The 16765-nt window shown below is 40.4% G+C and overlaps 1 protein-coding gene across 2 annotated transcripts in view; it reads right to left on the reverse strand.

The window, feature by feature from the left end:
* The window catches only part of DOCK8 (dedicator of cytokinesis 8), a 96694-nt gene that overhangs the window by 76972 nt on the left and 2957 nt on the right, over positions 1 to 16765 (reverse strand). Inside the window, exon 2 of one of the 2 annotated variants that reach the window (XM_075137784.1) lies at positions 5404 to 5490. The exons of the other annotated variant lie outside the window; for it this stretch is intronic. The gene's annotated coding sequence lies outside the window, so the exon portion shown is untranslated. The remainder of the gene's footprint in view (positions 1 to 5403; positions 5491 to 16765) is intronic. 2 annotated transcript variants of the gene reach the window in all.

Here is a 16765-nt window from a genome sequence, read left to right on the forward strand (position 1 = left end):
TCTGAAGGCAGCAGCAATTGCAGACAGAGCAAAGCCAGAGTTATAGAGAAAGAAAAGAGATCCATTTGAAAGAGAAATTCCTACTCATCAATGGTATTCCAAAAATCAGACAGGATGAAATGGATTTTTTTGGAAGGTTATTCAATAATTATATAAGCAAGAAGCCACATAGAGAAAGTGAAAAAGTCTGTGCATTCCTTAGATTATTTTTACCCTATTTTAAAAAGAAAAGCTGCTTATATATCAAGGTTATTGTTACTCATCTTCCCACTGCAAATAATCTCTGATCATGAATGTATGTAGCAAGTGTAACACAAAACTCAAATTATTCAAAATTATTATTTTCCTTCAAACTGATTCAGTTTCTACCCTGTGCAGAAGTATCTGTTACTGATGTAAATAATAGATGTAGCAGCAGATGTTGGCTTAATGTATGTAAAAAACTGTGTTACTGTGTATTGCAGAAGTTGCTGCTGTAAACAATGATATAACACATCTCTGAATTACACCAGATATGGGGTCATCAGACTCTTTGAAAAGGAAATGGTATGAATTTTCATCTAAAAAAGAGGAAGCATGCATGTGGATGAAGGGCCAAATTTGCTGTCTGGTAAAAGCCTACGCAAGCCCAACTAACTGAGAGGAAATGCATTTCTCAAGAGCACCTACATTAGCTCCAGAGTCCCCCCAATATTCAAAGAAAGAACCTGCAAAATAAATCAGTCCAATTGAAGAAGAATCCTGTAATCTATGAAGGTGAATTTCAAATAGTTTAAGAGTAGTTCAACTGATTGATTTCATGTTTTTTTTTGTATCACTGAAGGAAGAAAGGGAGAAGAAATACAGTAAGAATAACAGAAGACAGCAAAGTTGGTTTTCAGAAATGATTGGCAGGATCTACTAAGAATAGGTGAAGGAAAGTCACAGCTGCTAAAAGACGCTAAACTAAAAGCACAAGTTAGCTACCCCAACACAGAGAAAAGGTGAATGTTACTGTAAGAGATCAGCACGGAAAATTTTGAAAACCTGAGAACCAAGGTGGAAACGGAGGTCCTTCTAGATGGCTCTTCAATAATCCCAGAATGGCTGTGGTCTGTGAGATGCCTGTTTTCTGATCAAACAGCTACCTCAGACACTGTCTGGGTACATGCAGGAAAATGGTGGTCCACTTTAACCTAGTGCATGTGGTGTCCCAGCTTTTATGGAGGCTGCAGTCCATCTATGCCATAGCCATACTTTTACCGTCCCTGCCTCTACAGCAGCCCTGTGTGATTCCGAGGAAATCTTTACAGTCACCCTTAGCAGCAAGGATGGTCTAACTAGGTGCTAAAAACAGTAAGGAAAGAAGGCAAGTGATTAAGGATGAACCCAAAGCAGTCACTGAAAAATCTGAGCAAAAAAGACAACTAGGTCTTTAGAAAGTAGGACTCAAATAATCATGGACCAGTCAGCTGGTCTCTGACACTCAAAAAGGTAGTAGAGCAACTTACTGGAAAATCAACTTAGAAGTAGCTGGAACATTAGGTCCCAAACTGTGATCTCCAGTTGAAACAAGGGGACTATGAAATCATACTTAACATTAAAAAGTACATCACCTCAGTAATACCTGTTTATTAATAGTCTGATGATGAAGCGTATGGTGGGCAACTAGAAACTGTGCACTATAGGAAACTATGGTCCAAAAAGTTTGGCAATTATTAGTATATTATTGGCAATCATTAGGTAATGACAAATATGGATTTATCAAAGGGCAGTCACGTAAAACCAATCTAATCCTTTTCTGTGATAGTTCAGCTGGCTTCAGTAAGACTCTTGATAGTGTCCCTCATGACATTCCTATAAGCAAAGTAAAGAGATAGTGGCGAGATGGAATCATCACAGCTGGTTCCAAAACTTGTTAAAAAATCGTATTCAAGGCATAGTCATCAATAGTTCAAAAGAAGATTGTGAACAGATTTCGAACAATGTACTACTGTGAGAAGCAAGTTAATTTTTTCCTCAGTCTAGTTCCAGTCCATATTTTATTTTACAACACTGATGATGGTACAGGTAACATAGTATTAAAATTTGTGGATCGCATCAGATTGAAAGGACTTGTGAGTGGTCTGAAAGGCAGGACTGGCACTCAAAATGATCTCATATTTTAGAAACAGTCTGAAATCAGCAGTTAGATTCAATAAAAATAAACGTAAACCCCTAAACTTAGGAAGAAAACAGAATCAAATGCAGAAATACAAAAAGGGAAATGAACTGTCTAACGAAATAACCATGCCACAGAAGAGGCTCTGAGAGTATATTGGAACACTTACTAAAAAAGTACCATAAGTAAGGAAGAAAAGAAGTTATTTCTGTTTGTTTAAGCCAATCAGACAGTGCTTAGGCTGATGTACACACTTAGAACACCACAAAGTAGGATGCAATCAAATTTAAAAGGCTTCAAAAGAGAGCAGTCAGAATGCTAAAAATTTTGGGAAGGATGACCCATGAGGAAAGATCGAAAGAAATAGATGTGTTACAAAAGAGATAACTGAGGGGAGAGAGCAGTTGTCCTTGACTATGTAAAAGGTAGCAGTCTGTAAAGAAAACAGTGAGAAATTCATGTCCATAAAGGGAAAAAGAAGTAATCTGCTTAAATTGAAGCAAGAAAGATTTAATAAACTATTAGGAAAAATCATAGAATCATAAAATCATTAAGGTTGGAAAAGACCTCTAAGATCATTGAGTCCAACCGTCAACCCAACACCACCATGCCCACTAAAATATGTCCCTAAGCGCCTCATCTACACGTCTTTTAAATTCTTCCAGGGATGATGACTCAACCACTTCCCTGGGCAGCCTGTTCCAAGGCTTGACCACTCTTTCAGTAAAGAAATTTTTCCTAATGTCCAATCTAAACCTCCCTTGGCGCAACTTGAGGCCATATCCTCTCATCCTGTTGCTTGTTACTTGGGAGAAGAGACCAACACCCACCTCGCTACAACCTCCTTTCAGGTAGTTGTAGAGCGCAATGAGGTCTCCCCTCAGCCTCCTCTTCTCCAGACTAAACAACCCCAGTTCCCTCAGCCACTCCTCATAAGACTTGTGCTCCAGGCCCTTCACCAGCTTCATTGCCCTTCTCTGGACACGCTCCAGCACCTCCATGTCCTTCTTGTAGTGAGGGGCCCAAAACTGAACACAGTATTCGAGGTGTGGTCTCATCAGTGCCGAGTACAGGGGCACGATCACCTCCCTGCTCCTGCTGGCCACACTATTTCTGATACAGGCCAGGATGCCATTGGCCTTCCTGGCCACCTGGGCACACTGCTGGCTCATGTTTAGCCGGCTGTCAATCAGCACCCCCAGGTCCTTTTCCTCCGGGCAGCTTTCCAGCCACTCTTCCCCAAGCCTGTAGCGTTGCCTGGGGTTGTTGTGACTCAAGTGTAGGACCCGGCTCTTGGCCTTGTTAAACCTCATATAGTTGGCCTCAGCCCATCGATCCAACCTGTGCAGGTCTGCAGGTCCCTCTGCAGAGCCTTCCTACCCTCAAGCAGATCCACACTCCCGCCCAACTTGGTGTCGTCTGCAAACTTACTGAGGGAGCACTCGATCCCCTCATTCACATCGTTGATAAAGATATTGAACAGGACCGGTCCCAAAACTGAGCCTTGGGGAACACCGCTCCCGGTGACCGGCCGCCAACTGGATTTAACTCCGTTCACCACAACTCTCTGGGCTCGGCCGTCCAGCCAGTTTTTCACTCAGCCAAGAGTGCATCTGTCTAAGCCATGAGCCGCCAGCTTCTCTAGGAGAATGCTGTGGGAGACAGTGTCAAAGGCTTTACTGAAGTCCAGGTAGACACATCCACAGCCTTTCCCTCATCCACTAGTCAGGTCACCTGGCCATAGAAGGAGATCAGGTTGGTCAAGCAGGACCTGCCTTCTATGAACCCATGCTGGCTGGGCCTGATCCCTTGGTTGTCCCACATATGGCTTGTGAGCACCCTCAAGACGAACCGCTCCATAATCTTCCCTGGCACCAAGGTCAGGCTGACCAGCTTGTAGTTCCCCGGATCCTCCTTCCGGCCCTTCTTGTAGATAGGCGTCACATTGGCAAGCCTCCAGTCATCCAATGTTCCCACTGCAACGGCAGCAGGACACTGGAAGTGGCCATCTAGTGATGCCACAGTGACAAGAGCACACTGGCGCTGCAGATCATGTCTCTGAGCTATCAGAACAGCATCTGGACAACTGCAAGCCCTTCAGAGATCAGCAATGGGACTCAGCAGTGTTAATAGCTCTACAGACCTCTCATGTTGGTACCTGTCCCTTTGTTTAGGATAAAGAGGAAACACTAGCTGAAAAGACAAAGGTGTAGATTTGGGGGAGTTTTTTTCCACAAAAGTCACTGTTGAATTAATAGTTAGTCAGGGTTCACATGGCATGTTGCAAGATAGTGTAAACCTGTGGGAAGATGGGAGATGATGGCATCCTAAGGCTCTTCTGGACTTTTACATCCCTGGCTGCTCCATAGTGTGGGAGCAAAACAACATCAATTGGAATTCATTGCTCCACTCTGTGTTGCCTTGGCCCTACCTGCATGATGATGCTGTACTCCTCTGGTGTAAATCTTGAAAAAGCTGGAACTCACCAGACTTCCTGATCCACCCAGATGGGACTGGAGGGTAGCCAAAAAAAAAAACCAAACAACTCAAAACTGGTGCTGCTTAATCAGAATTTCACTAGTGTCTGTCCCACTGGTAGATGCAATCCTCCAGCAATTCTCCTGAATTACTAACAAAAAGTTGAGACATAGTCTGTATTTTACAAATAGTCTCAATGCAAAGTGTACAGTTTGCATAATATATTAAAACAACACCACAACTGAAGTAACAGACTGCACCTGGAGTTTCTTGAAATTAAATTTAACTTGTAGGTCAAATTCTGAGATGTTTCTCAGGACAGAGCTCATTGCAGGATTGGGAACTTGGAGATTTGGGTTATTAGTTGGGCTTAGATGAGGTACCAGGAAAGGAAGATAAAATAGCCATTTATTTTCTCTCTCCAACATATGTTAGATCTGTGGCTGAACCCTGCTGGGTTCTATAATTAAAATTATATGAATGCTTATAATGCATAAAGCTGGTTCTGTAGCTTCACTGTAAATTCTGCTCAACAATATAGTTCTTTGAAATACATAGTTTAAAAGCAGGCACAATGGGTATTTTGCTAGTATGTAGATAATATGAAAACTTAAACACAGAACAGCAGTTTAGAAACAAAAGAAAACAGAAAGAGAACAGCTTTAAAGATCATCTATTAACTGGAAATCAGAAACTTCGTAAGAAAAAAAATGATTTTAAAAGTATGCTTCCCATGCCTACTGGATCAAGCTACCCAAAGTTACCTACTGTTAGAAGTTACCTACTAGATGGAGGCAGGAAGAGTAATCCTTAACACCCTTACAATTCCTTCCAGCAGATTCTGAGGAACAGTAAGTTGTCTTCTGCAAGAGCTGCAAACACAATTAGACAGCAAGGAAAGATGAAAAAATGAAATAAAAAGAGACTATAAGAACTACTCCCAAGGATGGAGAAACATGCACATTTAAATGCATATAGATGGCGGAATCATAAAGTAAAATAGTGAAAACTTTTGCTTAACAGATAAAATATTCAGTCTCGGCTACCCTGAGGTGTAATCCCTTTCATCTGACACTGACATAGAAAATTCTCAACTAGTTTTTGTTCTTTTTCGGAGCCTAACATGAAACTTCTGTAGTTACAACTAAAAACAAGCAACAAAAAGCTCTGGAAGAGAAAAAGGTAACAATTACCCACCTCTCTCCTCCACTCCCACACACAAACACACACAAAGTGTCAGGCAACAATCCAGATCTTTAACTAGCAAATATGGGAATCTTGCTTAGAAGTCCTTTTCTTACTGCCAGTGGAACTGCCTGTTTTTCTTCTCAGTTTCTAATAAATCCTTAAGGCACCAGAGTTCTGCTTTGTTAGTCACCGTTTACAGCAGTGGTTGATCTGAACTAGCTGCTATTTCCTTGGTGGCTCAGGTAGGTTATACACCCTCTGGCACACCCCTACTTTGGGGTCTACCACATTAAGACTCTATATCAGCTAAGGCAATAAAGATCCTATTCGAGACGGTTGAAATTTAACCACAATCCTCTCAAAGGAGATGGCGCAGGAGCAAAGAAAGAAGTCTAGGAGAGGAAATTGTTGACTTCATTATGCTGGCAGCTTGTTACAAAGTAAAATGGGCAAGGGGTCAATTTTTATTTTTGTCCCAGGTCATGTATGCCATTCACTCAGGGAAGATTTTTCACTGCCACTCAGTTTTGCTGTTTGTCCCTCAGGAAGAGACGTAAACACACATGAAGATTAACTTTCTAATCCTGGCAGTGGAGGAAAAGGACAACCATACGTCCATGCCACGCAAAGAAACTGAAGACTTAGGATTTGGTCCTGATGAACCATGATTTTATGTGCTTTTTAATCACTGTGCTCTATGGATAATATGGAAAAGCTATGATATAACATTGGAGAAGGCATTGTGCTCTTGCAATGGAAGTGGGTTTAGGTGTAATACGATAGTTCATTGGTACTTTCCTCCTGGAAAGCAGAGGGTATGAATAAATCTTATCTGTCATCCTGTTATACACCTAAACTGATCATAACAGTTTATATATGCAATACAAAGTTTCTAATGAATATTTCACATGATGCTAATTAATGATGCTAACAGAAGATAAATTTGTGTGAAAACAACAGAATTCTTTTGTTGTCCCCATTAGCTTAAAATCTATCAGCATATAGCAATATATACACAAATCTTTCATAGTGAAGGGATTAAAATAAATTTATCTAAGGATAATTTTCAGTAGTTGGCTCAGAGCACTCTCTGCTTGAAGTACTAACGCTCACATTGGTGCCTCATTAAGTGTTCATTTCAATCGAGATGGCCGAAGAAAAGCTTTCTAACAAATGTGCCCTTAAAGTCTCCAGAAGACTCTACAGGTCTACATTACGAGGCAAAACTTTGTAGTTAAGGCCTAGCTCCGTTTTTTTTTTTCTTCTTTCCCCCAGCTTGTTCCTTGCTAAACTGTTTAAATGTCTTCCAAAATCTTAGATCCTCTACAAGAACGATAAGGGCAATTTCAAAAGCATTAGTGATCACCCATGCTATCTTCCTTTTATACTAAAATGTGTAGAATGTATCTATTACTGAAATGTAATAGAACGATATCAGTTTGTGCTTTTAGATTTTTGTTTTGTCTGCACTATCCTACCAATTCACAACAGGGTGATTATGAAATAAATGCAAGGATTTCTCTTCCAGCTCACACGTATTATCTGAGCTTCACAAGGAATTCACTAAGAAAATGCTACCATAATGCTGTAATTTTGCAAAATCCATACCAAGTTTAGTAGTTTATGTGCTTTATTTTCACTTTCTTCCTAATAAACTATTATTAATAATAAGTAAAAAAAAAAAGTCAGACATTAAGAATAATACTAAAGACCATGTAAATGTTATTCTAGGGAATTTTTTTTTTTACTCCTACAGGGTTGTTTTTGTTTTTATCAAGGTCACAGTTGGTATTTTTATCAACAGGGAAAAAAATGTGTATTTTCTCTCTTTCATGACTGACAACTTCAAAGAAATTCACAATATATTCACAGATAGATCTTTAATACTGTGAGTACTTCAAAAGCCAGAGGAGGAGATAATGTAAATGGCACAGAACTGGAAAAACAGTTTGTGTTAATATTTTGGCCCCTCATTTCCTAAGAACACAGATTTGTGGAACTTCAGTGTGACCTTTCTGTGACAGGAAAACCATGAGTTGGGTTTTTTCCAGTTACTTCTTCGAAAAACATTTTTTTCTTTAGAACTGTAAGTTTATCTAGAAAATGTAGGATTTTTTATTAGGGCAGTATACCTGAAAAAAATTGGCCCAATTGCAAGTATATAAAGAGGTACTGCCATTTTTAGAAAAGGGAATTTTGATTTAGCTTCAGTGGGAGCCAGAGCAGTAACTGAGATAAGCTTGAAAGCTGGATATTCCACTCACACTTTTAAAAATAAGAATGTCCATAGAATTTGGCATATGTTAACAACTATGTTCTTAAAAAGAATATATTTTTGTACCTTCTGGCTATCACTACAGGTACAAATTCCATAGAAATTATATTACACACTCTCACAAACACATTTGGATGATGCAAGACATTTTATATCATAAGTTACAAACTGAATTTCACTTTGCGATTCATCTGGAAAATTTCAAGCTTGGGGAAAGGTTAAATTTTACTCTAACAATGTTCTGAACATGAGGTTTTGTTATTATAATGATTGTAAAGCTCAGATCATGTGACAACTGAAATAAAATATATTCTTACCTAATGTAGTTTGCTTGACTTTAGGGAAAAATACTAATATCAAGTCCAGGTGTGCTGACTCCTTTATAAAAAGTCTCCAGGTCATTATTACTGAAGCTCAGGAAACTATGTGATTCATCATGTGCAAGTATTATTCTACAAAGGTCGTGAGGAAAAATATTGTGGACTTTTTATATGAACTTGGCCCAAAAGCTAATCTAGGCCTGGACCTATTTTTCTGTAATTGCGTTCATGATGGCAAGCATTTAGCGTGAGTATATTATCAAGTAAGCACTTTTCACAGGCTATCCTTTTTCTTACTGCTACAAACAACACTACAGTCTGGTGTGTGTTTTTCAAATCAAATTAAAAAAAAAATCAAGTCAGAATGGAAAAAAAGACAACTACGCTGAACTATGCTTATGAACTGTAATTTTTAATGACCATAAAACCTAAAAGTGGTAGAGGGTATAAAATACAACATTAAATATTTCTTCCTTGCTGGTTTTCACTTCATGTCTGAAAATAAAAACTGTTTGGAAAGATAAATAAGGAATGTGCATATGCGGGACCTGGTGGACATAAAGATGTTTCTCATTTGCAACTACATTTTTTTGGGGTAAGCTTAGGATTTCCTGTACTATAAAAAAAGAACCTCATCATAAATTGCAGCCTAGACTTCACAATGCACATGATGTCTGCAGTCTGAGAGGTACATAAGATCTTAAAAAAATGATCTTAAAATGCAGCTTTTCTGCTCAGAGCCTAACGTCAATTTCCTCACCAGCCAGCTTCCAGAGACAAAGCAAAAACTTCAGTAATCTGCTCCTGTAGCAAGGATTATTATGTGTGATTCCAGTGATTGCACAGATATGTAACTGCAGTATAATACCAGTCTTCAACAACTGTAATAGAAAATAGGTGGTTATATTTTAAACACAATTTGACTACGCAGTCAGATGAAAAGATTAGCTTCCTGCTAACAACAGCTGTCAATAACATTTGTCTCAACAATAACAACAGTATTCTGCCTGCATGACCAACTGTTCTCCAAAGGCTTTGTTTCTACAGCTGCCTACTTGCTGATAAAGAGTACACTTGTATTATGGAGCCTATCTTTCCTGCACTTGTAATTTTTTATAGAGATTTGGCTGGATGGGCCTCTGTTTGTCATCAACCCCCTACTTAAGTGGCTACTATCACCTTGACTGTATAGCAGGCAGACCACTCCAGAAAAGGTAATCATAAAGTTTGGGGTAAACAATACAAAACAAAAGTAAATCACTATGAATAACCAAGGGCATTAGTATCCTCTGGAAAGTAGTTAAGAGGGCATTTTCTTACTCTTTCTTTTCTGCTTCCTAAAGTTAGACATATTTTAGGCAGGAAAAGTAATCTTTCACACAGTGTATGAGAGGAAAGATCTGTGCATTTAGTCTTTGTGATGGACAATAGGATGTCAAATCTAGTAAAAGCGTCCTGAATAATCTTATGTTTGAAAAATGAGCAGATACTTACAGGAATCTGTATTAGCACAATGAATTAATACACTATGGCATAATCTTGATATATAATATTGCTTTCTTCCTCAACTTACTCCTGTAACTCATGTACAATCCACCGCTGCTAGAGGATGAAGCAATGTTCACACAGGTCCTCATCAGAATTAGAAATATCTTAAGGACACGCAGTTTTGCACAGCTTTGCGCATAGTTTGCTTTTCTTTTTATTAATTGCGTGCTTGTATAAAACATGACAGCTTGCATCTAAGCCTAATCCATAACAAATATTATAGTAGTGTTCCTCCTTTCATGTAGTTGTCTCTTTTATGGCCTCCAGCTACATCCTAGCTCATATGGTCTATGGCACAGCTTACTCCCAGGTATAATTCAACAGGCTGAGTGGATGCAGACAGGCTTTGATATAGTCAGGCTTAAATGCAACAGTTATCAATGCCAGAACGTGAGGTGCAAATCAGCTGATATTGGTTTGAATTACACATAGTGACCAGCCAAACTGTACACCGTTTAAATTTGTCATTTGCTCAAGTGTGGTTGTGAAACATGTTTAGAAGCGCTGCACTGACATAGATTTAGTCTAATTTGGCTGCTCACTGGAAACACCCTAGCAAAGGCAAATGAATTATCTTTAGGGCTGATGAAAAGATAACCTCACAGGCATTGGGAAGTTCCCTTTATTATCTTTAGAGCTATTTACAATAGACAGGATCCATCCCTAGCCTGTTTTAACATTCTTGACTTTGTGGTAGATTTGGAAGGTTGTTATTCCTGCAAGTTACGTCTGTCCCTTGGAGTGGAGTAGTAACTGCAAAAATGTCCCAAAAGAAAAGAGACAGGTTAACATACCTAAGGAAACAGCCATCTGAGGCATTTAATGGCTGTTTAGTTGTTCATATGCAGTGAGCAGTCATAACTGATACAACAGGGATGAAACCATGGTCTCAACTCCTCCTTATCTTTTTTGCTCACTCAGATTGCCTTGAATCCAAACAGTGGTGGGATGGGAGGTAAAGCGTTTATGGGCAGAGGCTGCAGTGGGGACTGGCCTTTATGAGTAGCGTATGAAGGAGCAGAGCTCCCTGTCTTCTCTCCCTCCTCTGCACCTGCTTTAGAATCATGTACAATCTATTCCTTATGCTGAACCCAGAACCCAGAAGACACAAAGACTACGATTGCCATAAAAAGCTAGGAGAAAACAGCTTGCAGTAAGTCAGGAAGACAGGAGTGGCTTTTTCTGGGAAGAAGTACTTAGGTGATTGGATACTTCATATGTCTAAAGCTGGTGAAGTACGAGCTGGATGAGCAGACAATGAGTTGGACTGAAAACTGGATGAACAGGCAGGCCCAGAGGGTGGTGATCTGTGGCATGAAGCTAGTTGGAGGCCATTAACTAGCAGTATACCCCAGGGGTCAATACTGGGTCCAATCCTGTTTAACATCTTCATTGCCATCCTGGCAATCCTGGCCTGTATCAGAAATAGTGTGGCCAGCAGGAGCAGGGAGGTGATCGTGCCCCTGTACTTGGCACTGGTGAGGCCGCACCTCAGTGTGTTCAGTTTTGGGCCCCTCACTACAAGAAGGACATGGAGGTGCTGGAGCGTGTCCAGAGAAGGGCAACGAAGCTGGTGAAGGGTCTGGAGCACAAGTCTTATGAGGAGCGGCTGAGGGAACTGGGGTTGTTTAGTCTGGAGAAGAGGAGGCTGAGGGGAGACCTCATCGTGCTCTACAACTACCTGGAAGGAGGTTGTAGCAAGATGGGTGTTGGTCTCTTCTGCCAAGTAACAAGTGATAGGACAAGAGGAAATGGCCTCAAGTTGCGCCAAGGGAGGTTTAGATTGGGCATTAGGAAAAATTTCTTTACTGAAAGAGTGGTCAGGCCTTGGAACAGGCTGCCCAGGGAAGTGGTTGAGTCACCATCCCTGGAAGTATTTAAAAGGTGTGTAGATGAGGCACTTAGGGACATGGTGTAGTGGGTATGGTGGTGTTGGGTTGACGGTTGCACTCGATGATCTTGGAGATCTTTTCCAACTTTAATGATTCTATGATTCTATGAATGATCTGAGTGATGGGGCAGAGGGTACCCTCAGCAAATTTGCTGATGACACAGAACTGGGAGGAGTGGCTGATGCACCAGAGGGTCTTGCTGCCCTTCAGAGTGACCTCAACGGGCTGGAGAAATGGGCTGGCAGGAACCTCATGAAGTTCAACACGGAAAAGTGCAAAGCCCTGTATATGGAACATCCCCATGCATCAACATATGCTGGGAGCCACCCAGATAGAAAGCAGTTTTGCAGAAAATGACCCGGAGGTCCTAGGAGACCATGACTCCAACTAAGCTGAACATGAGCCAGCAATATGCCCTGGCGGCCAAGAAGACTAATGTTATCCCGGGGTGCACTAGTCAAAGTATTGTCAGCAGGTTGAAGGATATGATCCTTCCCCTCTGCTCAGTGCTGGTGAGACATGCCTGGGTTCTGTGTCCAAGTCTGGGCTCCCCAGTACAAGAGAGACATCGGCACAGTGGAGAGAGACCAGCCAAGGGCCATGAAGGTGATGAAGAGACTGGAGCACCTGTCCTATGAGGGAAGGTTGAGAGAGCTGGGACTGTTCAGCCCAGAGAAGGGAAGGCTCAAGGCGGGATCTTATCAATCTATACAAATATCTGAAGGGAGAACGTAAAGAAGACAAAGCTAGGCTCTTTTCAGTGGTTCCCAATTACAGGACTAGAGGCAACAGGCACAACCTGAAGCACAGGACATTCCACCTGAAACACTTTTTTACTGTGAGGGTGACTGAGCCCTGGCACAGATTGCCCAGAGAGGTTGTGGAGTCTGACTCCTTGGAGATCTTCAAAAGCCATCTGGACATGGTCCTGGGCAGCCAGCTCCAGGTGGCCCTGCTTGAGCAGAGGGGTTGGACAAGATGACCTCCAAAGATCCCTTCCAACCTCAACCATCCTCTGATTCTGTGAAAGAAACAAGCAGATACTTTGGTCAGTTTATAATCTCTTCCTGTAAACTGGAAATGGGAGATACATGCTCTGGCAATTGGGAAAAAACACATGTTGAACGCAGCTGAAAAACTGGAAAAAATTGAATATAAAAGTTAATGAAAGGTGAAAAAAGTATAATGGTATTCCTGAAAGACAACCACCCCAGTATTTCCTATAGCCAAATTAAAAGGCTTTCAAACAAAACCAGTATGCAGGAACAAGACTAGTCAGCATTACCTCCGTGCCCGGTAAGATCATGGAACAGATTCTCCTGGAAGTTATGTTGAAGCATATGGAATACAGTGAGGTGATTAAAGACAGCCAATATGGCTTCACCTAGGGCAAATCATGCCTGACTAATCTAGTGGTCTTCTACAATGGAGTAACTGCATAAGTGGACAAATGTCATCTACTGGACTTCTGCACGGTTCCCCACAACTTTCTTACTCTAAATTGGAGAGACATGGATTTGATGGATGGACTGTTCAGCAGATAAGGAACTAGATGGATGGCCATATCTAAAGAGTTACAGTGAATGGCTCAATGTCCAAATGGAAACCAGTGATGAGTGGTGTTCCTCAAGGGTAAATACAGGGACCAATACTATTTAATATCTTCATTAATGACACAGATAGTGGAAATGAGTGCACCCTCAGTTACTTTATAGACAACATCAAGCTGAGTGGTGCAGTGGATTCACTTGAGGGGAAGGGGTGCTATCCAGAGGGACCCTGACAGGCTTGAGGCGTGGGCCCATGTGAACCTCATGAGGTTCAACAAGGCCAAGTGCAAGGTCCTGCATCTGACTCAGGGCAGCCCCCAGTATCAATACAGGCTGGGAGATGAAGGGACTGAGAGCAGCCTCGCTGAGAAGGACTTGGGGATACTGGTGGATGAAATGAGCTGGCAATGTGCGCTTGCAGCCCAGAAGGCCAACTGTATCCTGGGCTGCATCAAAAGAAGCGTGGCCAGCAGGTTGAGGGAGGTGATTCTGCCCCTCTACTCTGCTCTGGTGAGACCCCACCTGAAGTACTGTGTCCAGCTCTGGGGTTCTCAGTACAGGAAAGACATGGACCTGTTGGAGTGGGTCCAAGGAGGGTCACAAAAATGGTCTCCTATGAAGAAAGGCTGAGAGAGTTGGGGTTGTTCAGCTTGGAGGAGAGAAGGCTCTGGGGAGACCTTATTGCGGCCTTTCAACCATGAAGGGGAATTATAAGAAAGACAGGGAGATATTTTTTAGTAAGGCCTGAACTGATAGGACAAGGGGGAGTGGTTTTAAGCTAGATGAGGGTAGATTCAGACTAGATATAAGGAAGAAATTTTCTACGATGAGGATGGTGAAACACTGGCCCAGGTTGCCGAGAGAAGTTGTGGATCCCTGGAAACATTGACGGTCAGGTTGGACGGGGCTCTGAGCAACCTGATCTAATGAAAGATGTCCCTGCCCATGGCAGGCGGGGTTGGACTACCTGATCGTTGAAGGTCCCTTCCAACCCAAACCTTTCTATGGTTCTAAGATGCAAACTTGATCTTTATACTCCCTGCACATACAACTCCAAGAAATTTGCTCTGAAGGATTTAAAAAATCAGCTTCTCATTTATTTTTATGGAAGTCTAAGAAAAACAGCCATTTACTATACACTGTTAGTAACAGATGGTTATGCACAACATATGAAACTTGTATACATCCTACTTTTTTATCTTTAATCTGTTATTAGTGCTTAATATTCTCTGTACCAAATACAAACCCACTACTATTTCACACATGTAGTCTTTTCCCATAACAATTACAAATTGGAATTTTCTAACCTCTCTTAAAAGCCATAGCGCACTGTATATTTATGGTATGGATTTTAGATGAATTCAAACGTGTCATTATTTGATCGTTTGAAAAAACTGTCTGGAATATAAACCTGCAAAGGCTTATTAACTTGAGTTATCCTCACTTAGGTAGATTTCCAGGGTGCAACTCATTAGAGTAAAGCAGGATTCAACCCTTTCATCAAGTGTGCTCTGCTTTGTGACTCTCTTTCTCGAATTAGGTTGACCCAGTCAAAACAAACACAGGATTAAAAATAATATGTAATCCTGACATTACATATTATGAGGCTATGAGTCAATGGTCATACTTGGTAAGAAGGATATATCTACAAGCAGCTTTTAAAAGTTGATAAAGCATGAATGTGCATTTTAGGTATGCAGCAAACACATGGAAAATGCCTTTGCTATTAGCAGACTAGCAATTTTATTAATTAATTTTATTTATGTAAGAAACTGACTATGAGAATTTACCACATCTTTTTAAAAATGCAGTAGATCTTTATACTTACTACATAGATCTATTGTACATATAAAGAACTGAGGTTCTCCCTGCAGCTTATTTAGTATATTTGAAGTTTAAAAAGAAAAATTAATTAAAAGAAATAGCTTGGCCTATACAATGGAGTCTGGACGATGCTTTTAAGTAATTAGCATTTCATTTTATCCATATAACAAGGGTTTTATTGAAATTGAATCAAAAGATGCTGGTCTCAGCCCCATAAAGGGGTTGCACCGAATAGAAATCTGCTATCAGAGTACATAGGAAACGGCCTGTTCTGAAACCATTTTGCACTGTATGTGACCGCTCTGCAACAGCCTTTGCCATTTAAGGTAATTTCTTGTGAACCTTCAGAACTGAGACTTTGTACAAGATACGACTTAAGCTGACCTTTTCATTTCAGGTGTCTACTGAAATAATTTAAATGTCTTGTCATCATTAATGTGAAATAGAATTCATGGTTCAATTTGAGAATTAGGTAGGGGTTTGATTTTTATCGTAGGCTTTTTAAAATTTGAAATCTTTAGCTAAATGTTTGCTTTAACATTGATAGTGTGGGTTGTTTGCTTTTTTAAATATAAATCTATGCATGTAAACTCATCCTTAAGTACTCTTCTTAAAACTAGAACAGGAAAAGAACATTTTGTTTGGCAACTGGACAATTTCAGGGACAAGAAAATGCAATGATAGAAGTAGATGCTAAAATTTGTTTTATAACACTTGTAAAACGCAGACATTGGTTGTCTGTAGAGACAGTTGAGGAGTGTGTCTATTGGAGGGGTTTTTAATTGCATGAGCCACATGACTGAAAGTTAAGTGATATGTTAGGGAGCTATATTGCTGCTTTTGATAGTTTTCTGTTTTGTAATTTGCATGTTTTGAATGTATAGCACTGGTGGCCAGGGCCCCAGATAGGTGCCTAAAGCACAATTTTCTTCACTTGAAATCAAAACAAATAACTACCACTGCAAGATCTATGTGGAAGATAAAATAGTAAACTACACTAGCTAAATAAAAGTAATAAACACAGAAAATCTCTTCTGTGAATGCTGTGTTTATCCTAACACACTGCTGAGGTAAACTGATTAAAATTCAACTTTTATGGTCTCTCAAACGTACACTGCTCAGCTGGTACATGTTAGAGCCCACACTTTTAGCAATGATGAGTTGTTTTTTCTCAGCAGTTTACAAAATTATTTTTCAACTTTTTTGGTTCCTGGGTATAAATACTGTGATTGGAAAGTAGACACATTTACAACATGCAATCCAGATATACCTTTTAATTACTATCTAGGATTCGACTCAACAAGGGTGATCTGTTTTTTCATGTCGCATGCTGGCTTCCAACCACCACAGACACCTAACACTCTTGGAGAGCGCCATAAAGGTCTCTTAGTGTTGCACATTAATGAGGGTTTTCTTCCCCTTCCTTTGCCCAATGCAGGAGGCCATTTGGAAAGACAGTTACGGCTTACTTTTAAGTTATACTTTAGGCTTCATTTTGAAGAATGTATAAAGTTGGACAGGAATTTAATTTCTCACATAATAAAAAAAAT

This window comes from Calonectris borealis, chromosome Z (genome assembly GCF_964195595.1).
Source record: "Calonectris borealis chromosome Z, bCalBor7.hap1.2, whole genome shotgun sequence".
NCBI lineage: Eukaryota > Metazoa > Chordata > Aves > Procellariiformes > Procellariidae > Calonectris > Calonectris borealis.